The sequence below is a fragment of the Pristis pectinata genome, chromosome 2 (assembly GCF_009764475.1).
Source record: "Pristis pectinata isolate sPriPec2 chromosome 2, sPriPec2.1.pri, whole genome shotgun sequence".
Lineage (NCBI taxonomy): Eukaryota > Metazoa > Chordata > Chondrichthyes > Rhinopristiformes > Pristidae > Pristis > Pristis pectinata.
The window spans coordinates 80,605,440-80,627,715 of record NC_067406.1 but is presented as its reverse complement, the minus strand read 5'-3'; the positions used below and the strand labels follow the sequence as shown (position 1 = coordinate 80,627,715).

At 41.3% G+C, this 22,276-nt stretch overlaps 1 protein-coding gene across 2 annotated transcripts in view; it reads left to right on the top strand.

The window, feature by feature from the left end:
* Positions 1–239: 239 nt before the first annotated feature.
* Positions 240–22,276, top strand: part of LOC127566441 (complement C1q tumor necrosis factor-related protein 7) — a 36,607-nt gene continuing 14,570 nt past the window's right edge. Inside the window, exons 1-3 of one of the 2 annotated variants that reach the window (XM_052008857.1) lie at positions 240–376; positions 6,094–6,220; positions 7,072–7,166. The gene's annotated coding sequence lies outside the window, so the exon portion shown is untranslated. The remainder of the gene's footprint in view (positions 377–6,093; positions 6,221–7,071; positions 7,167–22,276) is intronic. The other variant, XM_052008868.1, reaches the window with a different exon arrangement.

Here is a 22,276-nt window from a genome sequence, read left to right as displayed (position 1 = left end):
TAAAATTATCCGGCCCATTATGTTATTCTTAAACTATGCAACCAAATAATCTGCCAAAAATGGTTGTGGAAATGTTTTTAGTTTGAGGCAGGGGGTGGGTGGAGAGGTTGGAAGGATAGTCCAGTTGTAGCTCTTGTGAGTAATGCATATGGTCAATCTGACAGTAAATGTATCACAGTCTGTTACTTTCAGTTGTTCTTTACAACCTGCAACTAATCATTTTCTACTGAGACCTTTTACAAGCATGTACGGAAATGTTTAAAGAAGCATTTGATATGATCTTTATTCTGAAGTGAAACTCAGTCTTATGAATAACCTTCCAAGAGTTCGGTGTAATTGCATTTGCAAGTGACAACTGAGTAGCTGCCCGAAGGTGGTAAGTAACTTTAAGAAATCTAGTAAACAAAATATATTCGGTTTCAACGTAAAATCTAAAAATGCTGATAAATTTCAGTTTTAAAGCTTGAGTCTCTTGGCAAACTGCAAAATGAAATAAGTCCAGATGTGATTTCTCAGTGCACAGAACACAGCTGGGCTGTTTTTCTTGTTTGATGAATAATTTATGCAATTCTGACAGAACTGAAGGAATTGTCAGCAAATGTAACTCTGGACTTCTTAATGCTTCCGATGATTAGTAAATGCATGTCTGCAGTGGAATGTGCTTTCACCAAAAAGACGTAAGGCAAGTTATATTGCTCTGGATTACTACAGGGGACCTTCCGAGGGATAAAGAAAGTGTAATGATCTTAAACATAAACCTTAAATATTACTCCTAAAACAAAGCTTTGTGGAATGTTGCTAAGCATCATGTATTTTAAAATCTGATCTGAAGTGAACTGCATTAGGGAAATTGATTAAAATTTGGAGACTCCAAAAAGAATAGATGCTGAAAGTATTTCTGATTCTGTTATATATGAAACGAATCAGTGTTTATGTTTGCATTAAAGAAGGTACTTGGGACCCCCACCACCCCCCACCTCCACAGTGAGAATACAGTCAGCAACTGTGAGGCACATCATTTAATCGTTAATGCATTTCTACACCTCATGAAGCAAAAAAAAATGCTTGGTTCAAAAATAAGATTAGTACAGAATCCCTTGGTGAATTGGTCTAGTGATGTAACACTAAAGATAAGTTTGTATTGTTGATAAACTGAGGGGACATGCTACCTTTCAGTTTATCATTGAATTGATTTAACTGCTTTTTTATGCACATTTTCCTTTGGAACAATACCATTATTTCACTAAAAGATGCCTTTAAAGGGTCCTTTCAACATTATAATTCCTCTTTATCCAGATTAGGCTTCTCTGAAATGATGAAAATTTAGAACTGCAATCTCTGTGCAAAATATAGTAAATCCATAACCTTGTGCTGATTAGGAATGACTGGAATATCTCTGACCAGTTAAAGCTAGATCAGTGGAATATTCATTTTCACAAGTGCATTTTGTGTTTTTTTCTTTTCGATGAGGTTGCTATACTCTGAATTTTAAGATCTTCAGACCACAGGCTATCTGTCATTACGTCACCAGCTGGCAGGCTGGACTGCCTCCCTCAATGTAAAGGCATTTAGCGACTCCTCGGTCAGAATGAACAAACTCCCACTCTGGTGTTCTCTCTCCCAGCCCATCCCTTCTCCAGTGTGAAAGTTCCACCCACATGAGGCCTAGTGGAAAATGTCAGAAGCCAGAACCTGGTGAATCTGGCCTTGTGCTGGAACTCTCACTGGGCTTACTGCAGGAATACAGTGGAAAGTCTGTAGGAAGTTGGGGCCTTTCTCTTCATCCCACATCTGCATTATTCCCATCAGTTTAATTTACTGTACCTTGCTTCAATAATGGAAAAAAGCACAGACAATAATGTAAAACAATGTAATTGCCTTCTCTGAATATTGTTAAATATGTTTACTGGCTCATTTCCCCCATTAAACCTCCAGATATTTCTCACCTTTAACTGTTACCCATGAGGTTCCCCCTTGTGTTCTCCCAATAAATATTGCTTGCCCACCTGTGAGCTTTCAAGTTTGTATCAGAGGACAGTGGAATAATCAGCTGGACCTTTAATAATGAACTTTCAGTTTAAAGAATACTTCAACAGTTTATGGATTTGGACATCTGAAGACACATGGGTTGGAATTCAAAACATTATGTTGTTGGCCTGAGTTCTAGCATAACCCCCTGAGTTTCCACAAGAAAACCTGAAAAGATCACATGGAGGACTTTAATGGGAGTTTAAAAAAATGGTAATGCTGAAAATCGTGAGACTTAGATCTGCAAGACCTCACCTTTTACAAAAGAAAATTGCAAATGATTTTCCAGATTTAGCTAGATTAGGAATTATACATGTTAGAATTTTGAAAACTCCACTGTTATTTATGAAGAAAGAAAAGGAAAAGGACTAAAGACCCACTAGAGATCAGTTGTGAGAAGTTACTAGATTTCATCATCAGAAATAGAATGGACAAAACTGTGGCTTATTTCACCTGTTACTTTGTCATGAAAGAAAGAAGGTACAATTTCATTGGACAGCATCCCATGTTCTAAGGACACCTGAGAAATATCGAAAGTCAGAAATCATGTGTCTATGGTAACAGGAACACATGTCACTTGGTATGCATTTGCTAATTAGGAGCACAACTGATGTAGATCCCAGATCTGAAATTGATCAGAAACTAGAAGTCTGCACTGCATAAACTGTAACCGATATTTCCACACCCAGCGAAGCACAACAGAGACCTGTCAACTAGTGGGCTGCATTGGGGCACCTTCTGCTGCTGCAGCCCACAACCAATATTGTGCAAACTGTCGGCTAATTATGTGCCTATTTCCACCTCATTTACATATGCGAACAGTGTACAGCGAAGTGGGAGGCTTAAACATCAATGGAAAGTGCTCCATATACATAAATTTCTTCTTGTTTTTCATGGTCATATTCCTCTAGATTTCCAAAAGAGTTGTCTCTAATAGGACTAGGAAATGTATTTGCTGTTGATTAAAGTGTTAGATCTTCCTGCCCAGCTAACACTACCCTGCTGCTGACATGATACTGCATGTTCCTGCACGTTGGGAAATTGTGCTCCTCATAATAAAGCTCTATGAGTTCCCTAATGTGTCAGGTCAATGGGTTCAAAAATCTGTCTAGTTCTGAATTAGAGTTATTATCCTCGTTTTTCAATACTGGTTCAGGAATCAAATACCAGTGACTGGGATGAAAACAACTCAGCAGGTCAAGCAGCAACTGTGAAGCAACAAACATATGAGAAAATGGTGCCTAGAAATATCAATGCATAGCTCAATGTAACTCAACTTTGTGCACTCAGGTCTTGCCTCCTTCCTCTTCTACCTGCCTCCATCCTAGCCATTACTTCTTCACCCCTTCTCTGAGATCTCCTCCCTGGTACCTTACCCTTTTATCTGAACACTGACTTCCTCTCAAATTTTCCCTTGGCACCTCGAAAGCTTCCTTCCCATTCCCCTGCTATCTCCATCCCCACCGCCACCCATCTCTTCCCTAACCCAATTTGAACTTCTTCCCAGCCAGCTATTCATTTGGAAAATGCAAAAGACCAAGGTCTCAAAATGTCCATTCTCAGAGAAAGCAATATGCATGACTTCCAGCTGATAAAGGCAGAGATATGAGGCAGAATCCAGTTACTTCCTAATTAACATTGATCTTTAAATTCCAGAAGGGATTAATCAGTTTAGGAGCAAGGAGGAAGAGGAAGCATTCCCTCAGCCCAGCATTGATTAAAGTGGTTAATTGATCACCTTTAATTAGTGCAGCACCTAATAGGTACCCTTACAGGTCCAAGGCTATACACTCAGTTATTCAAGAGATTTCCTTCCCTGGGCTTAGAACACAGTCTTCTGCTTATACCCAGCCTTAGCAGAGTGAGGTTTATTTTATTGCACTTGCAACAGTAAAGTGAATCCCCAAGAATTTTAGGCCCTGAGATATAATCCTCCTGAGAAAAGACACATTGTTGTTGGACTAAAAATAACAGAATATATTTAACCTGCCTTAACAATCATATTCAGCTTGCTGACAACTGTGATTTGTCACTGTGAGGTTGTATATGTCCCATAGACATGGAAAACAGGTCAAAGAAAAGAGATAACACTTCGATGAACCAATGGTTAAAATTATTTTTATTCCAATCTGAGCAAAATGCCAACAAATTTCCATGGTACTTTCTTCTGCTTTTGGAGGCTCTGGGAAAAAACTTTCATGTGGGCAGTGGATATCATGCAGCCAAGTTAGTAATGACCAAAATTAGATATACCACATACCACAACATGCAGCTACTGAATGCACTAAATTAAACTGGATCTCTGCCTCTCCTCTTGGGGGAAGAGCCTTGAAATAGGTCTCTGTCTCTTCTCCTTGGACCTTCTCACAAGGGAGTAGAATGCTTGCATCCACAATTGGTATTGTACTATAAATAAAATGAGGAAAAGGAGATTCCTATTTCACCTTCCTCTAGGAATATCCCGTTTATAGTTGGCTCGTTCAGTTTGGAAAGACAGGCTGCAACGTGTGAAATAGTAATTTATTTATTCATTCTTGAGATCTGGGCATTGCTGCCAAGGCCAGCATTTATTGATGATCCCTAAATAGGTGGTGGTAGGCTGCCTTCTTGATCCACTGCAGACTGCCTGGTGAAAGCACTTCCACTGTGCTCTTGCACAGGGAGTTTCACAATTTAGGTCAAGCAGGGATGAAGGATCAATGATATATTTCTATGTGATTTATATTCCTTGAGCAAGCTTGGAGCTTATCTGTTCACAAAGCTTCCTCCAGCTGATGCAGGAATGTGGAACATTCTTCAAGAAATCAATGATATGTTTGCTGCTCAGTAGGTGATAAAAGCTGGCTTCTCATTATCACAAAGTTATACAACACAAGCCCATTAATCTGGATAAACAATCAAATCTATGCAGTGTAATTCCTGACAATGTAGACAGAGCAGGCATTGCTTGATCATGTTGTCTGTCCACTTGATTAAAATGTTGCTGACATCTTGCTGTAAACCACCTCTACATCTGTTCCTGAGTTCCTGACAGAAATCACAAGTCAAGCCTGGAGGAGATATGCCTTGACACTCAGTAGCCAGCTCAGGCCTGACCATGTGGTTAGAATACAAGTAGCAGAGAGGACAGCATTAGAATGCTTACAAGAGAACCAGGCTTCTCCTCCACAGATCAAATCTACCAGTGTTATCATAGACAAGTGCATTTGCCACTGGTGCATTAGTACATTCAGGAAGGGTTATCCCTCTTGTTGTTCACTCATATCCTCCCATAGCCATCCCGACAGCTTTGTCTTTTATAACTTGCCCAGTGGCAGTGCTGTCAAGCCACTCTTGGTGATGGACAGTGGACTCCCTCATCTGTGTCCTTATTATTTGCAGTTCTTCTTGTTGAACAAGGAGGAGCATAGATTCATCTGCCAAGGGAGGATGGTGGGTGATAATCAGGGGGAAGTTTCCTTGCTCAGATTTGACCTAATGCCGTGAGAGTTCATGAGATCTGGAATCAATGTTGAGGACATCTATTGGATACTCCCTCCTCCCGGTGCTTTTCTGTACAATAACCTAATCGTTTTTGGTCGACTCAAGACTAGTTTATTTTTAATTCCAAATTATTCATCTAATTAACTGGATTTAACATCCACAGTGGGAGTGGTTCTCTTACCTCTGGATAGTTAGTTCAGACCTCTGGATAATTGGTCCAATAACTGAATCACTGCACCACCACCTGACCCTGCTATCCTTATCCTTCTAGATGGTAGAATTCACTGGATTGGAAGGTACTTTCAAAAAAAAGCTCTGTCACACTATGGTCCTGCAACATATAGATGATACACTTCTAGTCTTTGTGCCCTGTCACCCTAACTTCACACCAGCTTTTGTAGCCACAGTATTTATGTTGTTGTCCAGTTAAACCTTTGCCCAGAATGTTGATGATGAGGTGCCAAGGAAACTGTTTAGACTCTCTCTTGGAGATTTTCATTGCCTGGCACTTGTGCAGAAGGGATTTTTACCTGCCAGATATTAGTCCAAGACTGAATGCTATCCAGATTTTGTTGCATGCAGATATGTACTGAGGAACTATGAATGGCAAAAAACGATGTATGATCATCAGTGAACGTTCTTAAACAGCTGCCGTTGAAGATGGTTGAGTCCAGGACACTGTCCTGAGTGACTTATGCAGCCATGTCTGGTGAGTGACATGATTGATTTCCAACAAACACAACCACCTTCCTTTGTGATAGTTTGTGTCTCCAGCTTGATGAGCGTTTCCCCCTTAATTCCCGTACACTTCTACTTTACTAGGGCTCTTTAATGCCACACTCACAGAGAAGGAGGCCATTTGGCCAATTATGTCCAAGCTGATCTAAAAAGAGCTGATTCCACCTTCCAGCACCAGCTCCATCGCCCCACAGGTCAAGACTCCAAGTGCACATCCAAGTATTTTTTAAATGTAATGAGGGTTTCTATATCTAACACTATTTCAAGCACTGAGTTCCGGATCCCCACCTCCTTCTGGATGAAAAAAATCTTTCTTAGTTAGCCTCCCCTCCAATCCTACTCTCAATATTTTAAATCTACGCATCACCACCCCCACCCTGTGCCACTCCCCCACCACCCCCCTCCCCCCCGCCCACAGCCCCACCTCGGTTTTTGATTGCTCTGCTAAAGGAAGTTCAACTTACTCTAAGATTATCTCTCATAATCTTATCCACAAGTCTGTCTTCAGTCTGTTCCAAGGCAAACAACCCAAACTTATTCAGATGCCCCTCTTAGCTGTAATAATCCAGCCCTGTAATATCTTCATAAATTCCCTCTCTACCCTCTCCAGTGCAATCACATCTTTCCCAATCTGGTGATCTGAACTGTACTCAGGAACCATGTTGTGGTGTAACTAGTGCTGTGCTGTTTCAAAATATCTTGCCTCATTTATGGTCTATGTGTATCAAAAACAGTTAGCACCCCACGCGCCTTTTTAACTAATCAATCAAATGCCAAACTGATGTTAAGATGAGTTACTCTCACCTCACCTCTCAATTTCAGATATTATTGGCCATGTTTCGACTAAGGCTGTGACGAGGTCTGGAGCTAACTAGTCCTGGTTTTTCCCAAACTAAGCACCAGTGAGCAGGTTATTGGTGAGTAACTACTGTGTAAACCCTCTGACACTTTGCCGATGACTGACAGAAGGGTGAAAGTGCAGTATATGGTCAGATTAGATTCATCCTGCTTCTTACAGATACGGTGTTACAGGACAATTTTCCACGTTCTCAGTGTTAACACTGTGTGGGAACAATTTGACTAGTGGCCCCTTCTGGTTCTGGGGCACAAGCCTTCAACACTGCAGCCCTGATATCGTTGGGTCACATAGCCATTTGCTGTATCCATATGCATGCCAAAAGCAGTCGTCAGTTCCTTTCCATACAAAAATCAACAGCCTAATACTGTAATCAGTGTGCTCATCCTGAAGGCTGGCTTCTGTGATGGAGGAGACCTCAGGAAGAGGTTGGGGTGCATAAACCTTTCAGCTAAGGTAACCGCACCAGTTCAGATTTGTCTAGTGCATTCAAGTGGTGACCTCCACCATCAATGGGGATGGCAATGTCCCAGCAAACATCTCTTTTAAACTAACATTATTATGGCCAATCAACAAATCTGTCTGTATAGGAATTAAGTCAAAATAAGATTTAGCGTTCCTTCTCAAACTGTCAAGGCTTTGACACAGTTGGTGTTCCAGAATATTGTTTTGTTCTTTTATCATTGTGTTTTAAATCATGAAGTCATTAAAAGACTGATTTAAATTATGGTACTTGACATCAAGTTGATAATTGCAGATTTCCAGCCATGCTGGCTTAAGCTTTTCTAACATCATTGTTAGGTTGCATGGTCTATAAATGGAGTTGCATGGCATCCGTTTTATGTGCTAACCAACTTAGCAAGTATCCACTTAATAAACATATTTCAGATTTATTTCAGATTTCCAGCTAATGTTGGAAGCTAATAAAGAGAATGTTGGAAATATTCAACAGATCAGGCAGCATCAATGAAGAGAGAATATTTCAGGTGAATGATCAGAACTGGCTAGTTCTGATACAAACAGGAAAAGCTGACTACCTAACATTATTGAATTCAGTTTTGAACCCTAAAGGTTGCAACATGCCTAGAGTGAATGTGAGGTGCCATTCTCTGAGATGATTTTGGGCATCATTGGAACAGTGTAGGAGGCCAAAGACAGAGAGGTCAGACCTACTTGACATGCTAGTCTTATCAGCATTTTCCATTTTTATTTCAGATTTCCAGCTACTTCTGTGCTCGGCATCTCACAGTTACAGAATGTTGTTGTTTAGTTTCCCTCTCTCTAACTTCCCTTATTCATTTCCCTCTGCCCTCCAGACAAATCAGTCAGGATTAACCAGATTCCACAGAAAGCAATTTCATCAGCTGGACAGCTCTGGTCTGCACCCTGTCACAGATATTTCTGTTGTTCTCTGCATTCCTCACCTTTCTGCAACTGAAAACACATTTTCTTACTCAAAGTCGAAGTCAAAGTCAAAGTCAAGCTTCTTGTCATATGCACAAGTACATGTCTGCACAGTTGCAATGGAAAAACTTACTTGCAGCAGCATCACAGGCACATAGCATTAGAGACACTTGAGATAATTTTCCAGTTCTGATGCAGGATCATTGACCTGAAATGTTTTCACTGTTTTTCTTTCGCTATGGATGTTACCTGATTTGCTTCGTGTCTCCAATATTTTTCTGGTTTTATTCCTCAGTTTAAAAATTGTGGTACTATGTTTCCAGTCCCATTCAATGGTTGACAGCTTTTACCATGCAGGATCTGTTCAAATAAAGTCTGAGGCCAATATCGGAGAACCTTGGGCCTCACTATTCAGGCACAAGGGACACACTCTGTGCATGCCACAGGCATTAAAATGGGCAGGCTGCAATTTCTGCTCTCATGACTTTGAAGTTTGCAGTATCTTTCAAGATGTTATTTTAAGCATTAAGTGTAGTGTGAAAACCACATCAGGTGAATTATTCAATTTGCCTCCTTTCTGTCATCATAATGATTTCATTATTTTTCAAGGGGCAGGGCTCCTTTAAGTTGGACAACATTTTGGCTGTAACTTCAGTAATGAAGAGATCATTAGGTAAAACTTTTACTAAATGAAGTTTTCCTACGAAGTTTGAAAATTACCAAGTCTCTGACACAAAATTTGGCTCTGTGGCACCTGTTGCTTGGCTGGCGTGGGTGTGGGTTTGGGTTTGGTTTCAATATCTCACATGGTAGAAGAGAAGAATGCTCTTATATTCTCAAAATAGTGATGCCATTATACTTCAAAAACTTGCATGCTTTACCAAAGCTTGGCTGGCTAACTTTGATTGACCCTATTTAGAAGAATAAAGCATCTTCCCCTCAGCAGAATCATATAATTTTAAGACTATATTCCTCTATTAACAATACTCTTGAATCGTCTCTGCTGGTTAGTATTTTGGTTGATTTTTCAGAGTAGGCATTTTACCAGGAGCAACATGGACACATGGAACTCTTCTGCTCCAAAGGGGTTGAGATAGGAACCAATTTCCCCAAAGGCATTTATTATTATAGGAAAGATTAATTTTGGGTATTCCTGGGAGTGATCTATTGAAGTGAGAAAAGTTAGGTGAAATGTGGCAAATCACATGAGGAGATCCTCTGAGAGATGACTAAGAAGTATGTCAGAGGTAGGTTTTAAATGGCACCTTAAAGGAGGAAAGTGGGTAAAAAAAGAGATGTTTTGGGAGGGAATCCTAGAGATTAAGGTCTTGGCAGCTGAAGGCATGGCTACCAGTGGTGGAGTGACTAAAGCCGGTAATGCTCCAGAGACTAGCTTTCAGGGGAGCGCAGATAGCTCAGAGGGTGGAGCACTAGCTGAAATTATAGAAGTAATAATGAATTTAAAAACAAGGATGAAGAGTTTAAAATTCACTCATTTCTTGACTGGAAACCAGTGTAGATCTACAAACACAGAAAAGATGAATAGAATGGTAAGGGTTGGGCTTTGGACCACGCAGCCATGGACCACATTAATTTTAGTGAGAGCTGAGTGAGGGAATACATTGGAATAGTCAAGTATTGAGGCAACAAAGGCATGATTGAGGATTTCAGTTGTGGATGAGTTGGCAACATCATGGATGTGGAACCTGCAATTTTGGGGCCACTGGCATGATTTAAATTTGCCCAGAGGCACCAATCTGTCATTACCCCGTGAGACTAACATTAAGCATGGATTGAAATGAAATTAATTCACCTCCAAACACCCACATCAACTGAAGGTATGGGCCAAGGTGGCTGATGGACTCTGACCCATTTCAACATAGCCCAGAGGCCCAGAGGGCACACAGTCTCTTGCATGTGGAACTGGAGGTTCTCACCATCATTTAGATCAACAATGTTATTATATTCTCATAATAATGATGCCATTAGGCTTCAAAAGCTCACATGCTTTACCAGAGCTTGGCTGGCTTACTTTAATTGACTCCATTTAGAAAAATAAAGACATCTACCCTCAGCAGAATCATACAATTTTATATGTATATTTTTCCACAGTGCCCATGGTAGGGAAGCACCCTACTTCACCTTCCCATCCCACCCATGCATCTCTCCTACAGCCACTGGTGCTGCTCTGCTTGGCACCATTTCCTCCTCCCATTCCTCATCCAGAACAAAGGGCACCCAAGCAAGATACCCATTGTATGCACTTCCATTCTCCTGTGACTGTGAAGTTACTGTTAAGATGGAATAGCACAATACTCACGAACTTCAGGTGAAGACCTCAGAAGAGTTATGAAGCAAATGTTGATAGGAGTACTGGTGGAATCTTGGCAAAGAAATTATCCCAAAAGTGCCCTGTTCAAATGCTCTAACAGTAAATAAACAATGAAAGTTGAGCATAGTTTAGAGAAGCTATCAGAGTTCAGAGCAATGGTTTTCAGCAAAGATTTATTTACTCCTGTTCTGTTGGTCATTCTTAGGAGAGGTCATCCATTGAAGCTTTTCCCATCAAAATGCTATGCCATCTCTCTGATGAGCACCAGAAGGCAACTGAAGAAAAATATTTTCCTTAAACAAAGGAACAGCCATTCCACCTGCACCATCGACCAAGATGGTAAATTTGTGTAAAAGCAGGAAGTAGATAAATGCTTGATAAGCAAGGTGGAGAAAGGTTACCATGGTAGGCAAGAATGTGGAGTTGAGGTTGCAATCAGGATAGCAGAGCAGGCTTAATGGTCTGAGTGGACTATTTGTGATCCTAGTTCACATGATCAGATCCCGCCTTGGCCAATTTCCTAGTGTTTGAAATATCTGGGGGAGAAAAAACAAAAACGTGCCTAAATAAAATTTCTAGAAGCAATAAAATCAGCACTTCTGGAGGGTGATGTGTTCAATAACTGAACTGGAGAAAAAAAATCTAACATTTCTTTTCAGAAGTTGTCATGTTCAGCTGTTTGAAATGTCATAAAGGAAGTTAAGGCGGAATTCAGTTTAGGTGCGGATAAAGGGTTAGGATACAATTTCCCTGTGCGGGGTGCCTGTTCCCTGCTTCTGTTCAACTGCCATACCGAGGAAAACCTTTGCAGCCATTTCTGACAGGTGCCCCTTCAATTTATACTCTGATTCCAGACTTAGCTCAATGCAAGTCTTTCCACAAAGGCTGACTACACAGAACAAAAGTGCTTCATTAACTGAGGCAAAACCAGAAACTGCTGGAAAAACTCAGCAGATCTATGGAAGGAGTTTCAACTCTGTGACCCTACGTCAGAACTGGTGAGTGTTTAGGAACTTTAGGGTCACAAAAGGCATTCTGTAAATGCAAATTCTTTCTTTCGTTGCTGATTGCAGTCTAAACTGAGCCATACTGTCAGGCTCTAGAAACATCTCTTTTCTTCAGCTAAGGGGCATTATTTTGTGTATTTGAGCAATCTTCACAAGGAGCTTCACCTCCCATTCTACAGTGTTTTTTTCATCCCTGTTTTTCCATATGCCGTTTCAAATTTTCCTCCACCACTGAAAACCAGTATACAGAGATGAGCGATTCAGATTTAGTTGGACTGAAATTTATTTAGCTTTTAAATGTACTACCATCAGAATCCATCCCCTCTCAAATGAAAGATTCTGGGAAAATTGCCACCATTGTGCCAAATAGCCATATATATCTTTTGCTGTGATAAACTGAAACATTGTGAAAAGCCACCATTATATGATGCCTAGCATTTGGCCTAATATATTAAGTAACTAAAAAGGTATTTACACATTCTAGAAAAACTTTTGACCCACAAAGTATTCTTTTTATTGGAAGCATTATCAAGCATATTTTTCTTTTTGCACTTTAATTTGAGAAGTGAGCTGAATTTTGCTTTTGAAACTTAAGCAACAGAAACAATAATTCAGATTCTCTCCTTATGGCAGCAATTAACTTGGCAAGACAATAATTTTCTCCTTTGAATTGAACATCATGCACTTTCCAACATCTTGATGCTTGATCTTTGGAATTTACATGCTAAAACTGAAGATTTATATGGCCAATGAACAGCTGCATATGAGCATAAACCAATACAGAAACAATCAGCCCTGGTGATAGCAGCAATATACAACTATGATTTTGACATTTCTGTAAGTGCTTTTATTCCATATTCCAGCTTTAGGATTAACTTGATGGTTACTGGCAGTATCTGTCAGTGGTACCTTCCATACACAGTGAATTATTGAGCAACTTAAGTAAGTTCAGAGGAGTTTCAAATGTTAGGCATTGTTCCAACTAGGCAAATCTGTTTCTCTTCAGGCAATTGGAGTTAATTAAGACTGCAAATAATTCAACAACTTTACAAAAATAAAGTGGTGAGCAGATTCCACAAGGATACCGGAGTTGATTTCTATTTCTTGGCTGTTAAAATGGGGCACCAAAATGCACAGAGAATGAAATTGGATAGTGTGAGAAAAATTGTGTTGGGATCACAGTGTGTAATTAGCCTGTGCCTATTTGATCCAGTGCAGGCCTTGCATGGAATTCGTGCTGCCTGTTTGATATTGTGATTTAAGTGATTGCCTTAGCAACTACAGGACTGGTTAGCACCAGTTCCAGCTGGCTCATTTAAACTAGCCTGTAACGTATAGCTGGAAATTACTCTAGTGTTCTTGCAGTTTGTTTAAACCAAAGCAGATCACAGGTAAGAGTGAGCATTTCAATTTTCTAACAACATAGGTGCCCCAGGTTGATGGGTTAGTGAGGAGGCGAGGGATGGTTTACTCGAAAGGAGCCTGGAAGCTCCCCAGGTGCACAATGAAATGGTAGTGGGATACCATATGAAAGAAATGTGCTCCCGAGTACCTGGACATTGAGCTGGAAAAAGTTCAATAATGCCACACATGTGCTCAAAACCAGCAAATGCACTTACAAATGAAACATTCCACAAACTACACTGTTAATCTTGGACGTTGCACAATACAACACATCCTCAGCGCTCACTGCTGATAATCTCCATTGCTCAGGGCTATGGGTGAGTTGGTCATGGAGTAGAACAAACACTCCCATCATTAATCAGAAAAGAGAATGTGTTCTGCGCAGTTATAAATGCACCTGCACGTGTGCCACCATAACATTAAGGACATGAGAACATGTCCCTCCAAAAGCAGCCAAATTTAACTCACTGCACGCATCTGTGCTCTCATTCAGGAATGTCAACTTACCACTACACACCTCACACTATTGTGAACCGCACAGCCGCACAGCATAGCATATACAGATAACCAGCAAAATCAATCATGACAGGTCCATTGAAAGGCTTCTCGTTCCCACGGCACAAGATGGGACAAAACTGACGCTAACAACAGAACCATGCATGATTGCTGGAGGAATGTTGGGATAATTGCAGCAGCCATTATAGAGCATGTACCAATCAGCAGAGATAAGACCACAAATGACAATGTTATGCTCATACCTAATCTTCTTTTACACATCCCATTTCCACAACCTTTTCTCATTTCCAAGTTGCAAATGGTATAAGCATATACTACTCACTTTATCCACTATCTCTTTCTCCTTTTATCCCTGTGATTTTCTCTTTCCATAAAGCCAACAGATTCACTCAGGCTAGTGGTTGGTCAAAAGCTAACGAACAAAGGTATCAATGGACTTCCATTACAAATACATAGTTCCCTGAAAGTGGTGACTCAGGCATTTGGCTCTCTTGCTGTCATTGGTCAGGACACTGAGAACAAGAATTGCAATGCCATGTTACAGCTGTATAAGATGTTGGTGAGGCCACACTTGGAGAGTTGTGTGCAGTTCTGTTCGTCTAGCTATTAGGAAGGATGTCATTAAGCTGGAAAGGATGCAGAAAACATTCACAAGAATGTTGCTGGCACTGGACGGCTTGAGTTATAAGGAGAGACTGGATAGGCTGGGGCTTTTCTCCAGAGCCTATGAAGCTGAGAGATGATCTTATAGAGGTTTATATAATCATGAGAGACATAGATAAGGTGAATGGTAACATTCTTTTTCCAGGGAAGGAGTGCCTAAAACTAGCGGACATAGGTTTAAGGCGAGAGGAGAAAGATTTAAAGGGGACCTAAGGGGCAAGTTTTTCACATAGAGAGTGGTGGGTATATGGAACAAGCTTCCAGAGGAAGTGCCAGAGCCGGGTACAATTACAATGTTTAAAAGACATTTAGAGAGTTGCATAGATAGGAAAGGTTTAGAGGTGATATGGGAGTAGCTCAGGTAGGCAACTTGGTCGACATGGATGAGTTGGGATGAAGGACCTGTTTCCATGCTGTATAACTCACTGACTCTATGACTTGATCTAACAATTGGAACCACCAGTCAGTTTCCATAACCTTGATGTTAGGTTAGAGAGGGGATTTGTAAGTGCTGCCACAAAGCATGCATGGACTGAAGACTGAGCAGTGGTGAAAGGTAATACAGAGGAGCACAAATATGAGTTCTGATGCAAGAACTCAGATGAGAACTTAGAAGCTAAAGAGTAGAGGAGAAAACTGATGGGTATACACAAGGAAATATCTGGTGCATTGGTGCCTGCATTCAACATTAGAAAGCATGGGGGAGCTGAGCTTTGACCTTGCCAGAGTTTAGCATTGAGTATAGAGCTCATCCTTGCCAGAATGGAAGTGATGGCCAGGAAAGTTTCAACACTTGCAGACCCACCATAAAGTGGCATCTGATGGGTTTCCAGTGCAGCACCAACAAAGGACACCCAACTCCCATGTTTACTGATGGAAGCTCAAACAGCTGCAATAATGGTTCTAGGTACTGGAGGGTGTAATGTCACCCCATCAACTACAACAGATTACAAGGCTTGTTGAGGTTTACTCCTAGGTTAGTGTTATGGTATATTGGCTGCCTCTGACAGGATGACAGCATTAGTGCTCTTCATCACCACTCCACCAGTACCCTTGCGGTTGCCAAGGTTCCGGCCCCTCAGGGTGAGAGGGTGCAATCCAAAGTCTAGATCTGCTCCAAGACCATCAACATTCTCCTCCACTGGTGAACCAATGTCTTTCTTTGGCCTTGCTGCAGCTCATGGGGAGATACTGTGCAAGAGTGCTCGGAGAGGCAAAGACAAACGGGAACAGACTGAGGGATATTTCAGGATGATTCTAAGATCTTGGAGATGTTTTGATTTATAAATCTAGTTTGGTATTTTTGTATTCTGATGGTGTTTACTTGACTCGGCAGTCTCTGTGATGGATACACAGTTAAGGTGCAGAACTGTTGCTGAATGGGAATCAGGATTGTGTGTGCTTGCTGGTGGCACAGCCATAAAAATTGTTCTTTGAGAAACAAGTTGCACAGGCTGCTTCCTTCCTTCCTGTTCTTCTGTCTTCTCTTCTTTCTCCTGAATCTCAGCTGCCTAAAATATTGTAGGTGGCAAGGGCTGACCACCAGGATGGCAGGGGAAGGAAGATCACCTGTAAGTAGCTGCTCTCAAAATACCTTTGCCAGGTCCTGTCTTATGACATTGAAATCAGCCTTTCTCCAACTAGGACCTTAATTTCCAGCCAATCTTCATCCCTTTCCAAACTCTCTTGAAATTAACAGAGTTACAGTCATTATCTCCAAAACGTTCTCCCACTGACACTTCAACTACTTGCCCAGCTACATTCCCTAAGATTAGGTCCAGTACTGCCCCTTCTCTAGAAGTACCTTCAAAGTGACTTGTGTATAGTTGATAGCACTCTACACCATGTGAAACCAGCAATCCTCATGAAGTTACCCCTCATTCATTCTGTTTGCTCCTCTCTGAGAATAAAATATAGTAATTTCTATTTCAAGAGCAAGCATCACAGAGGCATCTTGAACTTCAGATATACTGGGCTTCTTCCATATTCTATGAGGTATTCAGGTCTGTGAAATTAATTGTCAGTAAATAAATATGAAAAGTTTGCTGATGGTCAACCTTCTTAATCCATGCAGATGATGTTGAATCATCCAGTGCATCCAAACTATCTCAGCTCACAGTTAGTTGTTAACTTAACATGGATTCCCTGAAGAGGTAGAACATAAATAACTCAAGGTACAATGTTCTAAAGGTATAACTATGACCATTAGATTCTGAACTTATTGGAAACCAATATTGTGCCTCAGGCAGCTTGATAACAGTACAGACAGATATAAAAAAAATCAAGAATCATGGCTTTGGTCATCAGATTGGATGATTGGTCCCTCATACCGCTCACAACATTGTTAGCTGGGCAACAAGTGGATGCCAAGCAAATGATGCTGACCCTGCACAGTTACCCACCTTTAAACCCGGCACATCATCATGCTTTCTTTGAAGGCAACAATGGACAAAAGAAGCACTTGAAATGCGAAAAATAAACAGAAGCTTTTAATCACAGACTTGTGAACGTCTTAGGAGCAAGTGAAGTGAAATGGACACCTTTGCAATTTTTCACAGACTTCGTGGACTGCAGAAAAATCTGGGCTCATATCACTAATGCCTGTATTGTGTATCAATGGTCTGCAGTTAAGGCTATAATGCAGATTCACAGTGATGAGTTGTATGAATAGCGATACGGAGAGTGGTCAGTTGTATGAATTCTGTAGGATTTCCTCTTTCTGAGTCAGGTGGAGTTCAATTTCACTGCTCCTCTTGCTTTCCCAAGTTAAGCATAGTTAATTTGATACAAACTGAGGCTTAAATCTCTTGGTGCATATGGTTCATTGTAAAAACTCATCAACTCATTGAGGGAACTCCTGCCTGTAACGAGAAAACAAAATGCTAAATGAGAGGGCCTGTTCAAGCCATTCCATATGCTTTTCCCTATAGGCCACGTACAGTTTCCACGTGGACCGTGTACAGTTCCCACGTGGACCGTGTACAATTTCCATATGGACAGTGTACAGTTTCCATATAGGCCATGTTCAGTTTGTTTCTTTTATCCTCTGAAAAGGATTATTAAAGAACAGAAACCAGCAACGAAGCACATCAGTGGACAAAATGTAGTGGACTGAATGTTTTCTATATTGATCATTTTTAAACCAGTCAGCTGAACAACGTAGAGAGTTCCCTGCATCAATCTGATCAATTGATTTAAAGCTATAAAACTGTTAAAGGGTGGGAGGAGTTACATATTTAGGAAGCGGTGACACCTGGAGGGATTTGGAAACAATGGTGACAAATTTAAATCTGAGGCATTACTTAAACTGGCAGAATACTGGGTGTCAGAGAAACAGCCTGGCAATTTAGAGACAGTAGAGTGGTCACTTTAAGTGATGATGAGGTGGAACTGGGTGTGATCAGTGTGAGTCAGCAAGCAGAGGTGATGGGTGAACAGTACTTGATGTGAGTTAGGACACAGGTAATGGAGTTTTTGGCTTATGTCTATGGGAAGTGGAATGAAGTAGGCCAAGCAACATTGGACTAGTCAGTAGCTAGAGGAAGATTTCTGACGGGAACTGAAGATGATGGATTTGGTACTCCCAATAGAAGAAAATTTCCGTCCATGCAATACTAGATTTCAGATAAGCAGTATTGTAATTTAAAGATAGTAGAGTGGACAAGATAGGTGATGGTGAGGTAATATTAGGTGTGATCAATGTACACTCAGATGATGTTGCAGAGGGGCAGTAAGCTGGTGAGAAATAGGACACCCTTTGGATGATCCTGCTGCTAGTGTGTGGACTTAGGAAGAGAAGTTATTTTTGGCGATTCTCTGGCTATGACCATGTAGGTAAGAATGAAACCACATGAGAACAATCCCATCCAAGTGGTTGATGCTGGAGAAGCATTGGAAGAGGAGGGTACTTTAAATTGTGTCAAAGGCTGCAGACAGATAAAACAATCTCAACGATAGTTGATTCAAAATTGTGGCAGAATGATGAACATCAATGGAGGGATTCAAAGAAGGATCTGGTGGGTAAGAGGGGCAAGAATTTGGAAGGCTGCCATATATTTAAAGACTGAAAAGGAAAAGGAGGTTGGATTTGGGGTGGGAGTGGAAAGGCCAGGAGTTATGCTTATGAGGAGAGGCTTGATGAAGGCAAATATCAAGTGAAGGGGACAGTCCCAGGAGAGAGGGAACTGTCATTCATATCAGCTAACACAAGGGTCTTGAAAGAAAGTTGGATGATCAGTGATTTAGTGGAAATTTGATTGAGGGATCAGAAGGTGGATCTTATGTGTTTGCAGTAAACATGAAGACAGATGGAGGAGAAAATTACAATTATTCCATTGATTTGAGAAGTTTCCCATTATTCCTTTGTTCAATCAGAAGGGCTATGTTTTGGAGAATTCACTATTTGAATCATCAAGATTCCACCATGTCCTTTCTCTTTTGTGTTCTAATGTTACTGTACATGCAGGATAAGAATCAGAATTATTACCACTGACTTATAACATGAGAAATTTGTCATTTTGTGGCAGCAGTACAGTGCAAAGATGTAAAGTTAAGATAAATTACAAAAATAAATAATGAGGTAGTGTTTATGGACTGTTCAGAAAGAAGCTGTTTCTGAATTGTTGAGTGTGGGTATCCAGGCTCATTATAGTGCATATGGTTACACCTATGGTGTTGCTGGAAATGACCATTGGTGTGTTGATGCTGTGCTACTTGTCTGATGTTGGTCCCTGCAGAAAGCCATTGACAGACAGCAGTAAAGGACGCACACAGAACCCTACATGGAAACTTATTGAAAAATTGAGAAGGATGGTGGAGAGTCCAGTTTCTCAAAGTATTAGAACTTGATTCAGCATAACATTATAAAATATCCACAAGATCTCCAGAGAACATAATCAGACCTAAACTTAATATTGTATGGGGTTCTATTCCATTGCCAAGACCAAGTAACATGAGACGAGCTTTCTGAGATTTTGCATGACTGCTTCAGATTGGGACCTGATTACAATATGCATCACTACAAAGGATTGAGATGAGTGGAAATCCCATGGTAGACCAGGAAGTGGCAGATATGTTTAATTAATTTTTCATGTCAGTTATATTTTTGGAGAATTACTAGTAATTCCAGAACAGATTTGCTCAGGCCAGGAATCTACAACTTATGCAAAGCTTAGTAAATCATGTGTTGTGAAGAAACATAAAGCTCAAAGGGGGAAAAAATTGTCCTTGGTCACTAAACATGTGTGAGAAAATTCTAGCTGCTTCCACACATTTGGTGCCACTGAAGTCATTTGAAATTTTTTCCCCTCAAAAATATCAGTGGAGTTTTTAAGAAAGATGGAATTTACAACATATTGGAATCACCTCTGTTTCTTGTACTTCTGCTCTCATCCCATCTCCCTCCAGACAGAACAGAGATAGAGTTTCCCTAATCCTCACCTTTCACCCTATGAGCCTCCGCATCCAGCACATCATCTTCCATCATTTCCGCCAGCTGCAACAAGATCCTACCAGCCATATCTTCTCATCCCTACTCCTTTCCGTCTTCCGCAGGGACTACTTCCTCCGTGACTCCCTGGTCCGCTCATTCCTCCCCACCCATTCCTCCTTGACCCCTGGCACTTTCCCCTGCACTCACAGTAGGTGTAACACGTGTCCTTACGCCTCCTGCCTCACCACCATCCAGGGACCTAAACAGCCCTTCCAGGTGAGGCAAAGGTTCACATGCACCTCCACTAACCTTATCGACTGCATTCAGTGCTTCCAATGTGGCATCCTCTCCGTCGGTGAAACCAAGCGCAGGCTTGGCGACCGTTTCACAGAATACCTACGCTCAGTCCACAATTGCCATCCCGAGCTCCCAATTGCAGACCATTTCAGTTCCCCTTCCCATTCCCACACTGACCTGTCCATCCTCAGCCTTCTGTACTGCCAGGATGATACTTGACACAAACTGGAGGAACAAAACCTCATCTTCCACCTGGATAGTGTACAACCCAATGGTATGAATATTGAGTTTTCCAATTTTAGGTAACCCTTTCCTTCCCTTCGTCCCCCCTTCCCCCCCCCCCCGTTCCCGCCTTCCCTCTTCTTCCAATCCTCCTCTAATCCTCCCATTTTTGTCCATTTCCCCTTATACCTCCAGCCCCGTCCCCCTCCTGGTTCCATCCACCCACTAGCCCCACACCCCAACATTTGGTTCTGGTTCCAACTGTCCAACTGCCATTCACCTCTCCCCTACCAGTTCCCATTCTCATCTCCTTTACTTATCAGAATCCAGCACTGCTAACCTTTATGTTCCTGCTTATCTCCCTCCAGCAGCTGTCTCCTATTGTCACACTCCCCTCCCCCTACATTGCTCCATCTGGTTTTTTTTCATTTTTTCTCTTTCCTCTCTCTCTGTCTGCCTCCATCTATCATTCACCTGCAACAGTCTCCCAACTCCACCCCTGCTCCCCTCCCCTACCTGGCACAACCTGCCTGTCATCTTACGCCCCTCCTCAGTCCACCAATCACCTCTGACCCCCTTCTCACCAAATCTTCACAGCCCAGAAATATGTAAGTGGAAATTGTTCAATGGCTTGAGTATGAAATGATTGAACAAAAACCAAAAAAAAACCATTAAAAATGAAGTAATTGTGTTATTTTTGTGGCATTTAGGGTTGCATTTTTCCCTCTGGTATTTGGGAACTTCTTGTGTTCCTGACCCATTAACCTCAGTCACATTCATTAGTGATGCAGGTGAGGATTACACTGCCAAGAAAGAGCCTGTTAGGGTCAAATATAAGGTAATGATCCTGCAGCTCTCCAAGAGGTGGAAAGAGGCCTTGAACAGTCAGAAGAATGCTGACTATATAGGGAAGTGCAACTCTGTAGACTGAGACAGAGGTCAAAGTGGGTGCAAAGAGCGCAGATTGCCAGGATAGAAAGGTAACACTATTCCCTTTCTTTCCACTGGACTAATCGTCACAATCAACTTGGATCTACTGGATTCTTACCCCAGGATATCACAAAGAAAGGCAGTAAGAGAGGTAGGCAGGTGGGGAATGAGGTATAAGCATGGGCCCTGAATCTTCTTACTGACATTTAAATGCAATGGTCAGGAAAGGGGCAATCCTAAGCAGGGGTGGGAAATTGAGATGAAGGTGGGTGAATTCCAATTGGCCTCATCCCAATACTCCCACTGTTTCTGCCAATTCCCACCTATTTTGGGTTTGGATGGCAAAGGCACTGCCAGCTCTGGTTCTTCACCCATTTAACCTGACTTCTACTGCAACTCCAGCAGATGTTCAATGAAATAGCTGATGAAGCGTGGCTGTGATGAGTCCTACTTTACAGTTACTCTGCCAAAGGTTCCTCTGGAACTCCTTCTCTCCAGCCCAAAGAGCTCTTCGTGAATAGAAGTGAAGAGAAATCCAAGATGTGTTATCATCAGGCTTGGTGGATTTTCTGAGCTAAGTGCAATTGGTGAAAAAAACTGATCTTTATTACAGAAAGTGGTCCACCAATAAATTAGTTCATTGCAAACAGAGCCTTGGTTAATGTTGGAAAGCTCACATAATTCAACAGTGTTATGTTTCAGGTTCAATTTCTCCTCAACAGTGTTCATTGTGATCCAACACAAAGTGATAATCATAATTTTCCCACTACTTGTACTCATTGCCCACCTTTCCATTCCACAGAGCTTACCTTTCACAAATGCAAAAGGCCAATCTCGCTTGCCCACATATGTGTGGAATTGAGTAGTGAAGCCCTGATGGCATGCAGGTCTCGAATGTAACTGATAAATAGTTTGTTATTGTCACACGTATTGAGATACAGTGAAAAGCTTTCATTTGCGTGCCA